Source organism: Hyaena hyaena, unplaced genomic scaffold, assembly GCF_003009895.1.
Source record: "Hyaena hyaena isolate Hyena2069 unplaced genomic scaffold, ASM300989v1 scaffold_33, whole genome shotgun sequence".
Classification (NCBI taxonomy): Eukaryota; Metazoa; Chordata; class Mammalia; order Carnivora; family Hyaenidae; genus Hyaena; species Hyaena hyaena.
In genome coordinates, this window is record NW_024080666.1 from 2,627,990 (window position 1) to 2,648,392 (window position 20,403).

The following is a 20,403-nucleotide window of genomic DNA, read 5'->3' on the forward strand; positions in this document are numbered from 1 at the left end:
TGCCATTTATTATAAACACCAGTCTTTCCTCAGTGAATTGCAGTAGAGACTTTGTTGTGAGTGACTGTACATGAATGTGTCTGCTTTGGAATCTGTTCACTGGCCTGCTATCCTTGCATCCATATGGCTCTGTCTTATTACTGAAACTTCATGATAGTGGCCCTGATATGCAGTCGGGAAGTTTTTCCAGCTATGCTCTTCATTACTGTCTCAGCTATTCTAGGGCCTTTGAATTTCCATATAATTTTTAAGTCACTCAGTATCGCATATACACACACAAGTATGTGGCCAAATCTGCTGCACTTGCATTGAATCCATAAATCACACTGGAGAAAATAGACAACTTAACACTGTGGGTTCTTTCAATCCATGAACATAGTAACTCCACGTATTTACATCTTTGATTTCTCTCAGGATTTTTTTGTACTTCTCAGTATAGAGGTTCTGTTATATTTACTTGGATTTATTTCTTAGATTTTTGGGGGGATGCCCTTTAAGTTCTTAAAGATGATCTCTAAGTATTTAAAAAAATTTTGTCTTCCATTTGTTTGTTACAGTCCAAAGAAAATACAATCGACTTTTTGTTGTTGACTGTATGTCCAGTAATCTGATTTCATTTACTATTTCTTTTTTTTTAATTTTTTTTATGTTTTATTTATTTCTGAGAGAGAGACAGCGCGAGCAGGGGAGGGTCAGAGAGAGAGGGAGATACAGAATCCGAAACAGGCTCCAGGGTCTGGGCTGTCAGCACAGAGCCCGATGCAGGGCTCGAACCCGCAAACTGTGAGATCATGACCTGAGCTGAAGTCAGATGCTTAACTGACTGAGCCACCCAGGCACCCCTTCATTTATTATTTCATGTCTTATCTTAACTAAAAGGCAAACTAACTAGAGGAGGACACCCCCCAGTCCCTCCTGTAGAATGCCGCATCTCTATAAATACTCACTGACTATCCTAAGAATCTTCCCACTGCAGGTGGAGGGGAAAAAGGCATGTCCTGGGGGCCTTGGGGACCCTGATCACTGGTCCCTAGTTAGGCATAAACCCCCTCAAGCTTGCTTCCTACTTCACTCTCAAACTGACCTGCAGTTTTATTATTTACATCCCCTTGCCAGCATTAAAATGGGTATTTGCCTCTTTGCTTACTGGCTAAGAGAATTCAGGCAGCAGACCAAATGAAAATCACCAATCGGCCTGGAGGAGAAGAAATTTACACCACCCTCTCCTCTTTCTGAGGGATTTTGGCTGGATTTCTATGGGTGGCTAGGGCTTGGACTGGGCTGTGTTGGCAGAAAGGGCGGCACTGACCCTGAGGAGTGGGTTGTGGAGGTCATTTTCGGCCTTAGAAACATAACAGAACCAATTACTAAATATTCACTAAGGTCCTAATCTGGGCAACCCTTTGCTTGATCCTCAGTTTGAGATAATGCAAAGCATATAACACAGTCTTTATTTTCCAGGGTTGTGAGGTAGTTAAGAAGTCAATGCACAAGCTACCTAAAGAGGAGGGGTCCCTAAACTGAAGTCCAGAGACCTACATTCCACTTCTGACTCGATCATCAATGAACTCAAAGTCTTTCCACTCTTCATGGGCCTTGTTCCCAATGAACTTATAAGAGGGACTTAGTTGTTCTTTACTGTGCCAGTTACCTTAGACACAGTCTAGAAGGGAACATGCATGACCAGTGTCCAAATGAGCAATAGGGACAGTAAGAACAGCATGTATTTATCTAGAAGGATCAGTGTGAGATGACTATTGGGAAAGCTCACAGGGGAGTGAGAGCTTGGGCAGGGGAAGTGTAGGGAGAGTGGTGAGGAAGAGGCCAGCTTCCCAGCGTGTCTGCTCTTTTAGGGGGGCCGTCTCTAGGGCACCCTCTGCCCAGAGGAGGTTTCTGAGTATAAATCAGAGTTGGAAATGATTTTCACAAATCATTCTCACAATGATTTCTCACAAATGAGAACGAGCACCTTGGAAAGAATAGATGAGGTCCATGAGATGAGAGCCCCTGTCTACCAGGTGTGTGAGAGAGGCCTCACACTGATTGATAGGTTGGGACACCTGGCTCTGGCTGAGAGACCCATGCACAATGGGCAAGGATGGCCTTCAGCTGTCACACAAATTACCAAAGAAATCTTGGGTAGTGAAGACCCCCTTCCCTAGAGGCTCTACTTCTTTCAATTCAGTAATGCAAAGGCTGCCCAGAGGATGGTCCTTTTTTAATGTAATGTGCATGGAGCACCTCTCCTGTGCCTGATGCTGGGACATAAGGATGACTAAGGACATGACTCCTGCCTTTGGAAATGATTTATGAGGTGGTGGGATGGGTTCTGTGCTGGGGCCATGGGAACATCCAACCCAGACTGTAGCCAGAGGATGGGGCTGATGTTGCAGCTTCAGAGGGAAGGTAGTAGCAAAGGTTCAACCCTGACAGGTCACAGCTCCATGGAGCTGCTGTCCCTGCTGTTGCATCCGTACAGAATGTTTCTAGAATCAGGAAGAGATAAGAAAGTCCATTCTTCCACACCTCATAGCCTTCCTAAAATGGCCTCAAACTATTACTTTCCTCTTAGCAGCTTTCAGGTTTCCCCAGGTGGCTTAGGCCACGAACTCCCAGAGGAGCCTGCCCCCTCCGCATTGGTGAGGCACACAGTCCCTGGCCTCCGTGGTGTCGTTGATACTGCCTGAGATACCACTTTGGGCTATAGCTTTGACTCCACTGAATTATAACTACCCTACAAGACACCCTTCATATTGTTTTCAGCCACTTAGGCCTCAGCAAATGGAGTATGGGGTATGGACTTTGCTAGAAAGGTGAAGGCAGAGGGAGGCAGCAGATGAGGGCCCTGGCAGAGAAGAGGTAGAGACTCACAAGGCAGAGGAAGATGGCACCGAAGCCAGACGTCTGTGCCCTAACGCTCTTGCTGGGCTCATGGCCTGACCCCTGAGGGAGCCATGGGCACGTGAGGGTGAGGGGTAGGTGGCCGGGGATGAGTGGCAGGGCAGAGGTGGAGTACAAGGCCAGCAGCACAGGTGGGAAGGTGGTGGTGAACTCCAGTCTGGAGATTCCTGAAGTAGGGTAGGCACCCCCTTCTCAAACCCTATCCTCTGTCCGGGGCCACGGGTGCTACGTGCTGTGGGAGGCTCCTGGCTGTGTGGGTGCCCCTTTGTCTCCTGGGTCAGGCTGTAGGTGAGCGGGTGTCCAGCGAGTCAACTTCTACCTCTGCCCAGGCCGTGCCAATGTCAACAGCATGGTCAGCAGTTGGCACTGCCCTTCCGCATCCTTCCATGGGGCTGTGGGTGGGGGCAGAGCTGGGAAGCAGGGACAAAGGGCTCCCGAACACATATATCCTCCTCTAACTGGAGTTGAGAACAAAGGCAGGCTTGGCAGAGGTGGGGTGCCCTAGCCCTCCTAGCATGGACACCCAACCCCCCACCCTCAGGCCCACTGCCACCCACGACTGCCCACCTGGCTCATCTTCCCTGTCTTTCCAGCCTGGCTGGGCTCCCTTTCTCTGCCCCCACCATCAACTGTCTCTGCTCATTCTCCTTCCCTTACCTGGAAGGTTCAATTTGTCTTGCTGTATCTCTCTCAGCTCCCCCACTCCAGAGTTCAGGCTCTAATACTTCCTCAGCCTCCCCAGGGCTCAGCAGCCCCCATTCTTGCTGCACAGACAGACTCCCTCCCACCCCTGACACCTCCCAGATTCCAGCCTGCCTTGCTGGCTTTGGGCCGCCTCTGTGCACATACTGTTGTCTTCAAGACACTGCAAGGCCACAGAAGGCAGAGTGTGCGCCTGTCCCTCCTCTTCCCCAGCCCCTGCACCCCGTGCCTGATGCACCGACAGCTGTGGGAAAGAAGCATGTGGTCCTGCCCGGGGGGACCCAGGTTAAAGTCCCTGTTCCAACTGTCGGCTCTCCTCTGACCTGTCCGTGTGACTTCTAACTAGGCCTGGACCCCTGGGCAAGCCACTCCCCTTAATCACAAATGAAGAGGACAGGCTGGGGAGTTGGGGGCGGGGGGCGGCTGCACCCACAAAGGGTAGAGGAGGAATTAATATGGAGAGTCTCGGTGACAGCTGGGTATGCCTTGGATTTATGCAGCAGCCTGGGCTTTTTCCAAGGAAAAACGGAACAAAGGCTGCTCGGAACTGTGGTATCAGAGAGGGTCATGGGCCCAGGGTGAGGAAGAGCTGCCTTTTATGCGTGTGCCCAGGTGGCGGGTACACAGGTGTTTGTTACATGATTTTTATGCCTGTTTGTATGTCTCGAATACTTTGTAATGAATTTTTAAAAGTAAGAGGTACCTGGGGCCAAGACAAAGGAGGAGACTCTGGCAAATCTGGAAGGAAGGGGCAGGAGGAAACGCAGAGCTCCTGCGATAGGTGGAGGGGCAGGGTTCCAGAAAGGGGAAGGAAGGAGATGCACTGAACACCCAATGGCATGAGCCACTGGGGGTCCATCAAGAACTTGGCAGAGCACGGACAGGGATGGAGTCGGGGAGGAAAGCATCATGGGAACGGCCACCACGTGAGACTGGATCGAACTTAGTAGGATACGAAATGACCCCCTCTGTGGCCTGCCAACCCCCTGGATTTTTATTTTGTGACTGGGCTTTCAGGTACTCGGGCATGGCTGTCAGGAGAGGGTGGGGATTTCCCTTGTTGCTCTTGTTTTAAAGAATCATTCAAAAACAGGCGAATGTCCTTTTCAGCACGCATGGTGTTTGGAATCTGAATCTCTAAACAACAGATCAATTATGTGTCCAGGGGAAAGGGGGCATCATGGAGGGGGAATGATTCACGGCGCAAGAATGATGTACTTACACAACGAAGCCTTTGGTGGGCTTCAGGGAGATTTGAGATATTGGGCTGTTGGGCCCCATGGTGTCAGGAAGGCTTTCCCCTGCGCAGGTGCACGACCCTGTCCTGCTTTTCGGCATGTCCACATCTGCGTGGGGCTCCTAGAGACAGCAGCCTCACCCTGGCCTCTCACCCAGGGGAGGGGACACATTTGTTGCTTTTTAAGAGGATAGGAGGGTTCCTGTGCCAGAGGCCGACCGCCCCACAGGGAGCCCACCCACTTTTTGCCTGCCTCCGAGGCCACCTGGACCACCAAGCTGTTATTTAGATTGTACTTGTATAGAGGCTGGGACTGGCGTGGGGGCAAGGGGACAAAAGCAAGGCTGATGGCCACTCTGGGCCGTGCTTCTGTGAAGGGAGAGTGTTTCTGATAAAGAATCCATTTCCTGGGGTGCCTCGGTGGCTCAGTTGGTTAAGCAGCCGACTTTGGCTCAGTTCATGATTTCACAGTTCACAAGTTCGAGCCTTGCATCAGGCTCTGTGCTGACAGCTCAGAGCCTGGAGCTTGCTTTAGATTCTGTGTTTCCGTCTCTCTCTGCCCCTCCCCTGCTCGTGCTCTGTCTCTGTCTCTCAAAAATAAATTAAAAAAATAAAGAATCCATTTCCTGGTCATGGGCCTCCTTCTGCTGGAAGACTCCATCCTAATGACTCAATTGATTATAGTCCTATTTTTGAGGCAACTGCAATCATAGGCTAGCAACTGGCCCTCGGGTCTGGATTTTATACTTGGTGCCTTGTGGTATGAGATCTCACACTGCTGCCTGGCTTGTGGTTGGTGTGTTGGTATACGGATGGGCCTGGTGTTGAGTGAGAGTCTGTCTCTTCAGGCAGCGGTTAGATCTACCCTGTTCCTCTAGCCCAGGCATAGCCTGACTACAAGCGCTGGCCACACCGGGCCTCTCACCAGGACTGAATATGACCTGTGGTCACAGAATATGTCTGGGTGGGGCTTTCTGCCATGCGAACCTGAAAGGGAGATGTGAATGATTTTGTGTCACCAGTACGTGTGAAAGAGCCCTTTGTAGGCTCTTCCTGACTGACCCACTCAACAGAGGCTCTTGGAAGAAGCCTGTGCCTGTAATGTGGAGGCCCCGTTGCTGCCGACAGGGGCATCCAGTAATGGTACTGGACTGGAGCAGGGTGGGGTAGCACCTTGAATAGGAGTGGGAGCCAAGAGCTGTTAACAAGACCAAGAGAACTTACTAGAAGCTCGTGGCACTGCAGTCAGGGGCCGTGTGAGCACTGGGAGAGGGGTCTGTGAACCCCCAAGTGGGTGGTGCTGGGAACTGGCTGCCCAGGCAGGTTTGGGCAGGGGCCCTCTGAGCCCTGAGCTGTGGCAGGGAGCCCATGATGCGATGGTGTGTGAAGCAACATTCTGTCTGGTTCACATACCGCAAACCCCACCTAGAGCATCCCCAAGATCAAGGAGAGACTTCCGGTTGAACGTGGTGATTTGGCCACAGACTTTTATCTCTACCTCCTTTCCTAATCATCCCCCGACCCATGGCCTTATGGAAAACAACAAAGCCGAACCCCACAACGACAGGGAAGCCCAGGGAAGAGATGACGATAGGTGAGGTACATCAGTAAGACCGTGGAGGTTGGGAAGTTGATAGACAGATGGATGTTTACTCGTGTAGCAGAGAGGACAGCGGGAACACAAGCGTTCGTAGTGAGAAGAAGCCTCTAGAAGCATTCTTTCTGGGTCCCACTCCAAACCCTCAAACAGATCAGAAGCAGGAATTTTATTTTTTTTTATTTTTATTTTTATTATTATTTTTTAATGTTTTATTTATTTCTAGGAGAGAGAGAGAGACAGTGTGAGCAGGGGAGGGTCAGAGAGAGAGGGAGTCACAGACTGAAACAGGCTCCAGGCTCTGAGCTGGCAGTCAACACAGAGCCCGACGTGGGGCTCGAACCCACGAACCGCGAGATCATGACCTAAGCGAAAGTCGGACGCTTAACCAACTAAGCCACCCAGGCGCTCCAGAAGCAGGAATTTTAGATACTTCTGGAGGTGAGGTGAGGAATGGACTTGAGAACACGAGAATTGGTTGAAAGCGTGCATCAAGCATCGGCAGACCCCACATCCTCACCACAACTTCTTCTCTCCTCCTTGGTTAAAGACTAGTGGCTGCTTTTCAGAAGGATATGATCCAGAGAAGTTCTGGGCTCTGAGACACAGCCTACAACTGAGGAAGCTTTGAGCACTTTACTCAAAATGGGGGAATTTATTTAAAGATGCTACGTGAGGGCTGGGGCATCCTTTGCTGCTGGAGTGCTGGTAGCCTGTTGTCTGACCTCCAGGCAGGGTGAGTGCAGGCTTCTCTTGCGAGTACACTGACTGGCCCAAAAGAGGGGAAAAAAACTTACTCATACATTGGATAAATGTGTGTGTGTATGTATATATGTATATGTGCATGCATGTGTGTATATATGTATATGTGAATATGTGTGTGTATATGTATGAAGTATATGTATGTGTGTTTAGGTTTATATGTGTATATATGTGTATGCGTGTGTGTGTACATGTATGCACATAGTCCCCCAAAGAAATGACCAGAGCTCTATCCAATCTCCCATAGAGAAATCACCAGCTTGTTAGTGTCTCACTCTTAAATACTAATGGTGGTCAAGGATCACCCAACATGTGTTAAAACTTCTAACATAAGAGATAAAGAGAGAAAAAGAGAAAACAAAATCAAGGTAAGAGGAAAAAAAAAAAAAAAAACCAAGAGCTGGAATTAGTAGAGTCAAATCCAGGAGCAGAAGAAAACTTCAATAAAAGTATAATTAATGACCTCAGAGAGATGTGAGGAGATAATGCACCCATAAAATGAGAACAGGGTTATAAAAAAGGAATATAAAAGAATAAGGAACAATCCTAAGAAACTAAACATACAATAGCAGAAATTAAAAGTTTAGTAGAAGATTGGAAAAGTAGGGTCGAGGGACTTCCTTGGACAGAAGGAAAAGAGGAGAGCACTGTAGAAACTAGGAGAGAAAAAAAATAAGGATGTTAGAAGCTTCATCCATCCAGGAGGGCTGCCAGGAAGGAGTTCCAGAAACAGAGAGCAAGGACACCGTAGGGGAGAAAGTTCTTAGGAAGCTCTACGTGAAAGTCTCCTGGACTGAAGGACGCACGCCTGCTCCCAGACCGCACGAAGGAGCACAATGACTGGAACAGACCCATCCCAAGGCCCATGATTCTGGAGCTTCAGAATGGTAGGGCTAAAGCTCACTCAACTGTCACAGAGGAGAAAAGTGGGTGGTATAGAAAAGTTGGAGCACAGAACAGAATTGAGTTTCCAGCAGCTTCCCTGGAAATTGGAAAACACTGAGACAATGCCTCCAGTCTTCCGAGGAAAAGTGGTTTCAAGTTGGCCTTCTGTTCGCAGGAAGCAGGCCCTCAGGAGGGAGAGGGCATAAAGATGAGTCAGACAGGCATTTTCTCAGATGATGCACCTCTTACATCCCTTCTCAGAGAACTGCTGGAGGAAGATTTGCACCAATGAAACCCGAGAGTTAGCCACAAATGAGAATGGTATATATGGGAGACAAAAATAATGGACCCCCCCCCAAAATGTCCACATTGGAATCCCCAGGACCTGTGAAAATCTGAAGTTACAGGCAAGAGGGTATTTGGGGTACAGATGGAATGATGGTTGCTAAGCAACTGACCTTGACATGGGAGGTGACCCTGGATTGTCCCGAGGAGCTCAGTGTAATCCCAAGAGGACCTTGGGAGGGAAAGAAGGAGGCAGAAGAGCAGGTCAGAGTAATGCAAGATGGAAAGGGACCCCCCCTCCCCCCCAGGTTGCTGACTTTGAAGGTGGAGGCAGGGAGCCATGAGCCAAGGAATGTGGGCATCCTCTGGAAGCTAGAAAAGCCAAGGAAATGGGTCCTCTTTTTCCTAGAGTTGCCAGGAGGAATTCACCTCTGCCAACACCTTGACTTGACCCGGTGAGACCCATTTCAGACTTCTGGCCTCCAGAGATAGAAGATAGTAAGTTACATTGTTTTTAGACACTTAGTTGATGGTTATTTGTTATAGAAGCCATAGAAATGAGTGCAGTTTGGGATCCAGGAAACAAAGGATTTAATTAAGAATTCCCAGGTGTACAGCTGTGCAGAAGGCTCAGCTCCAGGCTGGGGCTGGAGGCGGAGGGGCACTCGCAATGGGATGATTCTGCCCCCCCCCCAAAAAAAAGACAAGGGAACTGACAGATTCCTAATGTGCTATTTGAGGAGAGATTTGTGTATAACAGCTCTGGCAGTCAGTTTGTGTATAAATAAGTGGGAGGTTCATATAAATCCATTTATTGTTCCTTAAAATATTTATTTTGAGAGAGAGAGAGAGAGAGAGAGAGAGAGAATGAACAGAGGGGCAGAGAGAGAGGGCAAGAGAGTGAATCCCAAGCAGGCTCGACACGGCACAGAGCCCAACGTGGGGCTCCAACTCATGAACTATGAGATCATGACCTTGAGCTGAAATCAAGAGCCAGACCCTTAACTGACTGAGCCACTGCTGTGCCTCAAGCCATTTTTAACACTAGAGAAAATAAGTTATGCAAGAAAGGAAATATTATCAGGTGACTCATCCGTGAGCAGCCTCGGCACAGTCACGATCCGGGGAACACTGACAAATGATTTCACCAAAAGTGGGGGGTATCACTCTATTGTATCTGTTGAAGGTACAGAGAACAGAAATGTGTGTTTAGAGGAGGTGGCATAAGAGAGAGAAAACCTGAGCTTCCATTACGGGGCATTAACAGCTAACAGCCCAAAGTGAGAAATCCAGAAATAGTGGCATATAGCATTTGCTATGAAATAAATTGTGCCTCCCCCCAATCCGTATGTTAAAGCCCTAACCGCCACCCCCCCCCGCCCCCCGCATGGCTGTATTTGGAGTAAAGAAGTAAGGTTAAATGAGTCATTAGAAAGGAGCCCTGATCCGATAGGATTAGTGTCCCTATAAGAAGAAATACCAGAGAGTTCACTGTCTCTTCACTGAGTCAGGAAAGGGCAAGAAGGGGGTTGTTTGCCTGCAAGTTAGGAAGAAGGGCCCTCATGAGAAACCAAATTGTCTGGCACCTTGATCTTGGACTTCCCAGCCTCTGGAACTGTAAGAAATAAATCTGTATTGTTTAAGCGCCGCCCCCTGCCGCCCCCCCTCCCCCCTCCCCCCCCCACCTCCATCGCCCCCGCCGCTCAGTCTGTGGCATTGTGGCCAGACAGCCCCAGGTCACGGACACACCGTGTTATTTAGAAATATGGCAGCAAAGAACATAAGCAATAGATACGTAGTTGAGAGTGGTGTCTCCGGGAATTGGGGCTCTGTAGGGGGCGGGCCTGAGCTGGGAAGGCTAGTTTTCACTGTTGGGCTTTCATCTGATTTTTCAAGGCCATGTATATGTGTTAGTTTGATTTTTAAAAGATAACCAATTAAGAAACATGAAAGGGGACGTATTGGCTTAGGTAAATGAAATGGCCAGAAGCAAAGTGACCTTCAGAAGTAGTTTCTTGAGGCCTCCACATCTGGCTGTCTATAGCAGGGCACCGCCATCGAAACTCTTCCGTCCACAGAATGGCTGCAGCAGCTGCGAGCCTTGCATACACCCTCCATGTCTCTAAAGCTGGAGCTTCTCCCCAGGAGGTCCCCAGCAAGCATCTCACATCTTCTATCACAGAATTTGTCCAATCACCACAACCAAGGAGCTGAGCTAAGCCCGTGGGCTAAGCCACCCATGACCACCCTTGAAGTACACTGCCTATGGGGGAAGCAGGGGAAAATTTGGGAGGAATTGGGAGTTCTCTTACCAAGAGCAAGGGGCAGAGAATGGTGAATGGCTCAAAGGAGCAATGTCCACTACAAATGTCTTCCTCTGGCGAGTGTTTCTTCTTAGGAGTTGTAGGTGCCTGTGAACACTTAAGATTGATTGGTTGGTTGGTTGGTTGGTTGGTTTGATGGCATTTAAGTTAAACATGAACTTTTGCTCTATGTGATCCATGAAATAGGGAAGATTGCCTTTGACAGAGAAAATGACTTTGATAAAGGTTAAAAGGGGGATGGCATCCCCTGCTGTGTAAGGGATTTGGGAACATGAAAAATAAAAGGCAGAGGGAAGTCCACAGCCCCAGCTTCTCAGGGAATGCGTGCACTGTTGTGACTCTGTTGGATGGGGTCAAAAAGCTCAGGCTCAGGAAGACTGTGTGATTGAGGGAGGACTCCTAGACATTCCCCTGACCCCAAACCTCTCTCCCCAGCCAACCTACTGCAGATGCCTGAGATTACTTTATCAGGAACCCATCTCAGTGTAAGAAACTCCCATAGCCTCTGGGAGGGCGCTGCACTTGGCTATTACCTACCTGTCACTAAAGCTGTAAAGTTAGTTTGCCAAATCCTTCTTAGACAGCTGAGGCCAGAGAGCGCCCTGCCTGTGGGAGGGGAAGAGGGGGACGAGCATCCGGAGGGGTGGGGCTCACTCAGCAAGGCGCGGGGAGGGGAGAAGGTGGGAGGAAACAGCATCAGGTGAGGACCAAGGTGGGAGCAGGACCCGTGTCTCACAGTCCTTAGGCCCTGGAGGATTAACCTTCACCGGGATCCTGATAAGGGGAGCACGAGATGCTATCTACACGATGGCAGTCACCCATCGTGCCAAAGTCATGGGCTGTCTCTCCATCCTCTCTGACTGATGCCCACAGCTGGGGGGCACCAGGGTAAGGCAGGAAGCCGGCTGTCCCAAATGTCCACCGCGTCGGCACCCACCAGCTGAGCCAAATGCTTTCCTGGAGGCAGCTGGCTTAGCGCCCAAACCTGTTTATGCCACTGGAACTTGCTGTTGTAATTATGCAATTTAATTAAGTATTATACAAACCAATTAAATTCCATAGCAAAAAAAAAAAAAAAGGAAGGAAAAAAAAGGTTCTTTCCAATGAAAACGAAGTTAAAGCTTTGGAAAGACTTAGCAAGACTAGCAGTTTTTCCAAAATGTGGTTGAGTTAGGTGTGGGTGAAACAGCTATGAAAGTTTAGGGAAATATTCATCAAATCGAGGGAGACTTTTGCACTCAGATGATTTTGCAAGTTTGTTTAATTTCCCATTCCACTAAAGAAAAGCTGTACTTAAAAAGTGTGGGCAATGCTGCAGGAGTGTGATCTATTAAAAAAAAAAAAAAAAAAAAAAGGACGATAGGATCAATCCTATTGAGGAGATGCGAGGTTAAAGAAGAGGCCTTGGCTTTACATCCTAAGTTTGGTGAACAAAGGTCCAAGCATGCATTAGATGTTAAAAGGTTTCGATGAGTTGACCAATCGGCACAGCTCAGAGCATGTTTTCCCTGGGCTTCAGCCCCTGGAAACCAGCTCCCTCCCCTCTGAATGAGAGGTATGCAGGGTGAGCTTACATTTGGGGCCACAGATGCTGAGTTGGCTGGGTTCCCCTCAGAGCTGGCAGAATTGGAATAGCCAGGAAGAAGTTGGGGATGGCTTCAGCCCAGGCCAGTCCCTCTGCTCCCTCCCAGATGTTTCCCTGGGGGCCTAAGCGAAAAACTTCAGTCCAGCCTGTGCTCTCTACATTCTCCCCACCTCCACCCCGGCCCCGCCCGCCTCCCCCCCATCCCCGCCCGCTCCCACAGCTATCAGAGTGGGACAGGGCAATTCCATAGCTGTTTAAAAAAATTTTTTTTAATGTTTTATTTCTTTCTGAGAGAGAAAGAGAGAGACAGCGTGAACAGGGGAGAGGCAAAGAAAGAGGGAGATATAGAGTCTGAAGCAGGCTCCAGGCTCTGAGCCAGCTGTCAGCACAGAGCCAGACACGGGGCTCGAACCCATGAACTGTGAGATCATGACCTGAGCCTAAGTCGGACCCTTAACTGACTGAGCCACCCAGGCACCCCACCATAGCCGTTTCTAGACTGCCTTCTGTCCCTACTGTCGATATCTCCCAAATCCTTCAAGCCTCTGCTTACTGTATGTTGCCTCCAGGAAGCCTTTCCTGATTACCTCCCTAACCTTACTGAGTACACCGTCCTCCTGTGCTTAGTCTTGACTCCTTTATTATCTTTCTAAGATATGGGGGAATTTTAGCTGCTACGTGGAGGCTCAGGTTCATTGGCCATACATACCCCACCTCTCCTCCGCCCTCCAGCTATGAAAATAGAGTTCTTCTTGAGCCTCTTTCTGGATTTTATTTCAGACGCTCCCACCCAACAACCACCACCCTGCAGGATTGCAAAAATGCCAACATGAACCATCCTACAATGGTCATGGAGATTCAGGAGTATTTGCCTTAAAGATGATGACTTAGAATCTGATGTAAGACAGTCAGTGAAGCCCTGAGGGACTACAGGGCCCCTCCTAGAGCCCGGGGTCCCTTGCACTGAGAGGCCAATTGCAGGAGTTCAGTTCAACTCGGTTCCTTCCAGCAACTTTAAATCAGAGACTCTCTGTAATCAGGGCCCTGGGTAGGGAGGAGAGGGGAGGGACAGGAGGGTCCAGAGATGAATGATTCACGGCAGTACTTGTCCCCAGGGCCAGTGAGCTGGTGGGGAGATGGTCCCCTTCCTGAGGAACTTGGACAGCCTTATACCCTAGACTCATCCATTGTGAAAACTGTATGCCATTTCCTTTGTCATTTGTGCGCTCTCGCTCTCTCCTTCTCTCTCTTTCCACCCCTTCCCCCACACTCACACAGTGCTGAGGGAAATGGAGCATCTGGGCAGAATTCTTGCACGAGGTGAGGTCTGCGAGGATCTGAGCGGGGAGCCCTGAGGGCCGCCAGGGCCAGACAGGAGTGCTTATGTTTCACAGGGATACATGCGGTGCTTCCGCTGGGTGCTGATAATGCCTGGTGGCCTCTCCCAGGATCATTTCTGATGCCTCCTCTTAAGAGGGGAAACTGGGTGGTGGAGGCAGACTTCTTTCCTAAGTGATGCCAAGGAGGTTCCAGAGAAAAGCTCTGACTAGGTTTTCCCAAGCCTCAAAGGTTGGGTGACATGCAGGTTGACTTAGGACAGCCACTTAATGCCTGCTGTCCCTAGGTGACTAATGGTGTCCCATTTCACTCTCCAAAGGGTCCCTGTTGGGGCAGTAAAACATATGGATTCCCTACCCATGCTCTATGGTGGGTGTAGCCCAGGGCGATGAGGGGCAGGAGGTAGTGGGGATAGTTTTGGAGTCTGCCTCCTGCTATAAGGGCCCCAGGTCCTCTTTCCACACACCCAGTACACCGTTCACATGTGCGTTCTTGGTTATTGTGTGTCACGCGCTGGTCGCCAGTGTGATTCAGAGCAAACGGTGGAGTTCAAAAACTAAAAGTGAAATAAATCCCTTTCCCGAGGGATACAACTTTTCTACCCAAGAGGAGGCTGGAAATGCCTTTTCTCTGAGAGAAAGAAAAGCTGGCATTAAGTGTTCCATCACAATGGATCCCAGGTGGAGATGGAACTTTCTGGAAAGCAAGTTTAGCTAGAGGGAGGAGGGGGAGTAACAAGACTTAGGGAACCAGGAGGGCCAGGGGCAGGACCCCCAGAAGTATACGCCGTCAAGTGGAAGCTGTGGTCGCTGAAGACAGAACAGGCCCACCTTCCCAATCTGCTGTCTGGACCTCTGAATGCCGCCATCACCTGTCTAGTATCACTTTGCTCTCAGCCTGACCGCGCCCTCTGATTCTCCCTCCAATACTTGCCCTCTGCCAGCCTCAACGTGAACTGTTATTTGCGATTATAAAAGTGCATATTCCTTGCCTGCCCATGTTGTGACTGAGAAGTAGCCTCTCCTACTTCCCCAGCTAGAGAGCAGTGGGAAGAACCGCCTCGGTGGACACCCTCCCCCTTCCTCCCCGAGCCATCGGGCAGGGGGCTGCTGGGGGCCAGGGGGCGGATGTGGGCAGCCACGGCCCTCTCTCAGCTGCTCTAGGCTGTTTCCCACTGGCAGGTCTGGCTCAGATTTGCCCAGCTCCAGGAATACTTCCCTGAAGCCAGAAAAAATAAAATATGCGTGACTGAACGGCCAGGCCTGGGCCGGGCGGCCTGACCAGGGAGATTGGGCCTTTGATCCTTGGACAGGCTCTCCTCCCCTCTGCTGCTCCCCCAGGCCAGGCCCCACTGTTGGCCTTGCTCTGGGCTTAGCCCTCCCTCCTTCTCAGGGTTATTTTAAGATTCTAGGCCAAGGTCACAGAAATGTGGACTTCGAAGGGGCCATCACCCCCAAAGCAATGACTCAAGGAGGATTCGGTTGCCTTAGCAGATTCTGTTCCCAGCCACGCACAAGCACACGTACTCCCCTCCTTTCTCAGAATCAGGCCAGACCAAATTGCTTGGTGCCCTGCTGTGCGAGGTGAGATGGACTGCACCTCCGTTCCTGTTCTAAATACGCTTCCGGGGGCACCCCCACATCCAGCCCCTGGGCTGAGGGCCTTCGTTCTGCTTCAGCCTCCCTGATGCCCCCCTCAGGCTCTTGGAGGTGACTCCACGTACTCTGGCCTCTTGGTCTTCCCGGGTGGAGCAGGGGCTCATGCATCCTGCTAGATGGGGGCTCCGGGCTGAGCAGCCCAGCCGGTGCTGGGGGAGGCCCCTCAGAGAAATGCTGTCAAGACCGTGGACAGTGGCCCCATGATCAAACACGGTATGTCCCCTGTGGGTGTGTTACTTTTGCCCGAATTCCTCTCTTGACTCTGTTCAGCGAATACTTTGCCTGGGAGTTAGGGAGGCTTACAGCCAGATTCTTATCTTTGATGGGGAAAGCGAGAGGCACACAGATAATCGCTGTTTATTTCAGTAAATGTTTGTCAGGCACCTACTATATTGGTGTTAGGGGTGGAGGGTGCAGGAAAAGGCTGGGAGGAGTCTGGCGTGTGGGCACGAGGCTGAGTCTCCTTGTGATCCCCCTCTGGAAGGCAGGGAGGGCGAGGCAAGCACAGGGTGTGTGCTCGGGAAGGGTACATTCAGGCTGAGTCACTGCCCAGTAGCCAGAGACGTCCTGGTGGCTGAGGGGCTCTAGCCTGCTAGCATCCCCACCTGGCTTTCCGTTTTCCCTGGACACAGGACCCAGTTGAACTTCACATTGAAAGGACCGTGCTAGTCTCCTGCTCCAGCTCCAAGTCCCCCTCATGGGGCCCAGATGCCCAGTGGCAGCTCTGTGATGGCCTGTGTGCTGACTGGCCCTGAGTGCTGTCTGTTGGCGTGGTTGATCTTTTTTAAAAAAATTCGATAGACTTGATTTTTTAGAGTGGTTTGCTACTTAGAGAAAAATTGAGCTGAAATCACAGGGAGTTCCCATCTGCCCCTTTTCCTTCCTCCTCCCCCACTCCAGGGTCTCCTTTGCTAACATCTTGCATGAATGTGTATATTTGTTGCAATTGATAAGCTGGGATTAATGCATCATTATGAACTGAAGTCCACAGTTTACATTGGAGTTGATTCCGTGTTGTACAGTTTTATGGTTGTTGCAAATGTACAGAGACACATACCTACCGCCGCAGGATCATACGGAGTAGTTTCACTGCCCTAAACATCCTCTGGGATTCACCTGTTCGTCTGTTTTCTTTCCCCCAGTAACCACTGATCTTTTTCCTGTCTCTGGGCTTTGCCTTTGCCAGAATGCCATAAAGCTGGCATCATCCAGTGTGTAGCCTTTTCAGATCGTCTCCCTCTTCACGGAGCTGACCTTCCAGAGAAAAGCTGATCTCACTCACCTCACCAGAGAAAACACAAATGCCAGGCCCTGCGCCACATTTTCCCTCCATTTTCTCATTTCATTCTTCCCTCAACCCTGTGAGGGAGGAAATGGAGGCCATGATTCTGCCCATTCTGCCGGGGAAAATCTGAGGCAGAGAGTAGTTAAGTCACTTGCCCGGGGTGACACAGCAGGGTCTGTCTGGCTCCAAACCACAATGCGTTATGGCCTCCTGAGAGCTACAGGCCCTGCGGCAGAGACTGTGACCTTGCTGTCCCCCAGGGCACCTCTCATGGCCCCTGCCCTCCCTATGAGGTTCACCACTCAAGGCGAGGAGGCAGAGTTGATCACTTCAGTGTCCTTGTCGGGGGGCGGAGAGGGGGCTCTGTGCTGGCCGCTATCCAGCATCAAAGAGCCCTCATCCCAGCCACATGTGCTTGCTGAAGGGCTGCGCTGGGGGCTCAGAGCAAGCCAGACACAGCCTTGGTGGGAACCTACCTTCCCACCATTTAGGGTGAGCATATGCAGGCCCCAGGCTGGTACCCTGGGGACCCGGGATCTGGTTCTCGCCTTATCTCTCACATGACTTAGGGTGAGTTATTTGCCCTCTTAGGGCGTGGGTACCCTGGCTGTAAATTGAGGGATTTATAGGGCTTTTCCAAGCACAAGACATCATTTATGAAAAGCCAATAGAAGAACAATAATAACCCGTGGATGTCACATGCTGATTGTAAGTGCTGTGGCAGCCTAGAAGACAAGGATGAGGGCAGGCTAAAAAACAAACAAACAAACAAACAAACAAACAAACATCTTAAATTTGCATCAGCTCTCAAGGCAGCATCTCTGCAGCCCTTCTGATGAGAGGAAGGGTCTTCATCAATGAGCAGAAAGGCCATGAGAGGTCAAGGCCATGTCTGCAGTAGCCCCTGACCTGTACCCCCTCTGGGGTGTCCAGGGCCAATGTGGCCTGACATCCCCAGACATTGGTTCACTCTGGGCATAAACTCTCCCTGTCCCTAAACCATGCTGTCCTCTGGCTGGTCCCTTCTGGAAGGTGTTGTACAGGCTAAATGTGTACTAAACTCACAGGCAATGAGGGAACAGTGGGAAAGGCCTCTAGTCCAAGGACTTGGTTTGAACACTGCTAGAACTTGCTAGAAGAATGCCTCTGAGAAAATGACTCACTCAGCCTCTCTGTGCCTCCATCTTCCCTGCTTTCAACCATCCTGGAGGGAGTTTGCATGCAGGAAACATACCGTTTCATGTCTGCGTCCCCAACAGGTAGCCAAAGACCCTGGGATACAGCAGGTGCTTAATACATGAATGGAACCTCTCCTACCTGCCTGCCAAGCGAGTGGGAAAGTACTCTTTTAATTGGAAAGCATCACGCAAATATTAGTTAATATTAACTAGTACCAACGCTAATGTTAATATTAGTATTAGGTTGTGAGTCACACAGTTGTGACTCTACCTGGTCTTATTGCTACTAAAAGCCATGAGTGATCTGGCGGTGGGACCGTGGGCAGCTGTGGGCCTCCCACCTTCTGGTGTCCGTCAGAACTTGGGGCAGAGAGAAGAGGGGACTTGGAGAAAGGGAGGGATATGGGACTGCACGGTCTGGTCAGGGGCCAACCATTTCTCCCTGTGACAGCAGGCTGGAAACTGACCACTCTGCTTCTTGAGTGCTGCTCCCTTCCCACCTTGGAGAGAACCAAGAGCATTTGCCTGCAGAGGTCTGGCCCTTGACAGACCATGCCAACCCATCACGGAGCCAAGGGCTGGGGAGATGGAGCCTGGATGTGGCCCTTTGGCCCATTTCCAGCCATTCCTGGAGACTCAAGTCGTTGGTTCAGAGTGTTCCTTAATGATCTAATGAGAGAGAGGCAGCCAGATTGTTGGATTTGAGAGCCTCCAGGTCAGGGTCTGGGAAGGGCCCTGAAATCATTCAGTCCCTTCTCCTGGCTGCTGGGGCACAGACTTGCACCTGTTGCATAGAGGTGCGGTAGTGTCTGACAGCTGGTAGGAGGGCTAGGGCCAGAGGGCGGGGGTAATGGGTAGCTTGGCAAGTTGCTAACTTCGCATGCTTACCTCGTATCATCATGGTAGCTTATTTTAAGCCAGAGGGAGCTTAGTGATCCCGCCTTCCTTTTGCAGATGAGAAGACGCAGCCTCAGAGAAAGGCAGAGGCTCACCCAGAGCTCCATGGGCCCCCTGTGCCTCCCAAGCCTGCATTCCCCCAACTCCTTTCTTACTTGTCACACTGTGTTTTGAGGTTTTAAAAGAGCACATTCCAATAAAAAACTCAGGACGCTGAAAAAATAAATGATGCACGCTCGTTATTCACTTCCACTTGGAGAAGCTGTTAGCTCTAATGACCTTTGCAAATTAATAAAAGCTGTAAATGCTCAATATTTCATTGCACACATCGAGTTACACCTCTAAATGACTGAAGGCATCTGCATGCCTGCCCGGAAGACGCAGCCCCAGGGCTTGGCAACCCGCAGACGTGCTTTCCACCCTGGGCAGCGGGGGTGGATGTGATCAGATTCCCTAGGACGGGAAGCAGGGCAGCTGTCCCTTCGAGAGCCTTGAGGGAATGGTTTGTGGTGTGCTCAGCTCTCAGTTAGGGGCTGTGGCAGACAAAAGAAAGTTAGCGACAAACCCCATCTTCCAGACGTGAGAGCAAGATAGTACCCAGCTAAGCAATTGCTCAACTGTGGGCTGCGGCATTCAGAGAAAGCATAATGGGGAGCATCTGGAAGGCTCCATGAAGGAGGCAGAGCTTGCTGTGGGCCCCCTAGAAAGAGTCGGAGCAGGTCAGGTGGACAGCACAGGAAGAGCTTTCTAGGCAGGGAGCTGAGAGGCAGCAAAGGGTAACAGTGAGCGTGTCATCCCAGCCTCTGCACCTGGAGGAGGAAGCAGGCTGGGGCGCGATGGCTGGGACCCGTTGGGTGGAAGGAGGCCACGTTCTGGAGGGTGATGGTGTTTGGACCTCAGGAGGTGGATGTAAGATAATCCAGCTCCTCAATGCTCAGCAACCTCCGCCTGACACCGGGCTGCACCAACACCACACGTAACAAGCCACGGGGTTCCCTGGCCCGGAGTCACACTGTCCAGTTGGTCCCTGAGTCCTGGTAATGGTCTCCCTGTCTGAGCTCATGAATGACACAGGCCACTTTGGACTTCTCAGAGGAAGGTGGACAGAGGTCTTATACATTGTGTGGGCTGCACTACTCTTGCGGGGGGGGGAGGGGTTCTAAAAGTTGTGATGAAAGTAATATATCACCAAATTTACCATGCTGACCATTTTTAAGTGTACAGTTTAGGGGCATTAACTGTATTCATGTTGCCATGCGGCTGTCACCAGCATCCATCTCTAGAATGGCTTCATCTTCCCAAACGGAGACTCTGTCCCCACTAAACACTGACTCCCCGTCCTCCCTCCCCACAGCTCTTAGTGATCTCCATTCCACTTTCTGTCTCTGTGATATCAATGTAAGTGGAATCATACAGTATTTGTCTTTTTTTTTTTTAAGTTTATTTATTTTGGGAGAGAGAAAGAGAGAGCACGCACGCAAGTGGGGTAAGGGCAGAGAGAGAGAGAGAGAGAGAGAGAGGAACAGAGAGAGAATCCCAAGCAGGCTCCACACCACCAGTGCAGAGCCCTGTGCGGGTCTTGAACTCACAAACCACAGGACCATGAACTGAGCCAGAGTCAGAAGCTTAGCTGACTGAGCCACCCAAGCGCCCCCAGTGTTTGTCTTTTTGTGACTGCCATATTTTACTCAGCATAATGGCCTCAAGGTTCATCCATGTTGTAGGACCTGCCAAAATTGCCTTCCTTTTTATGGCTGAATAATATTCCA

General features: G+C 50.4%; 1 protein-coding gene across 1 annotated transcript in view; it reads left to right on the plus strand.

The window, feature by feature from the left end:
- The window catches only part of ZBTB7C (zinc finger and BTB domain containing 7C), a 296,924-nt gene that overhangs the window by 122,807 nt on the left and 153,714 nt on the right, over positions 1-20,403 (plus strand). The window lies entirely within an intron of this gene.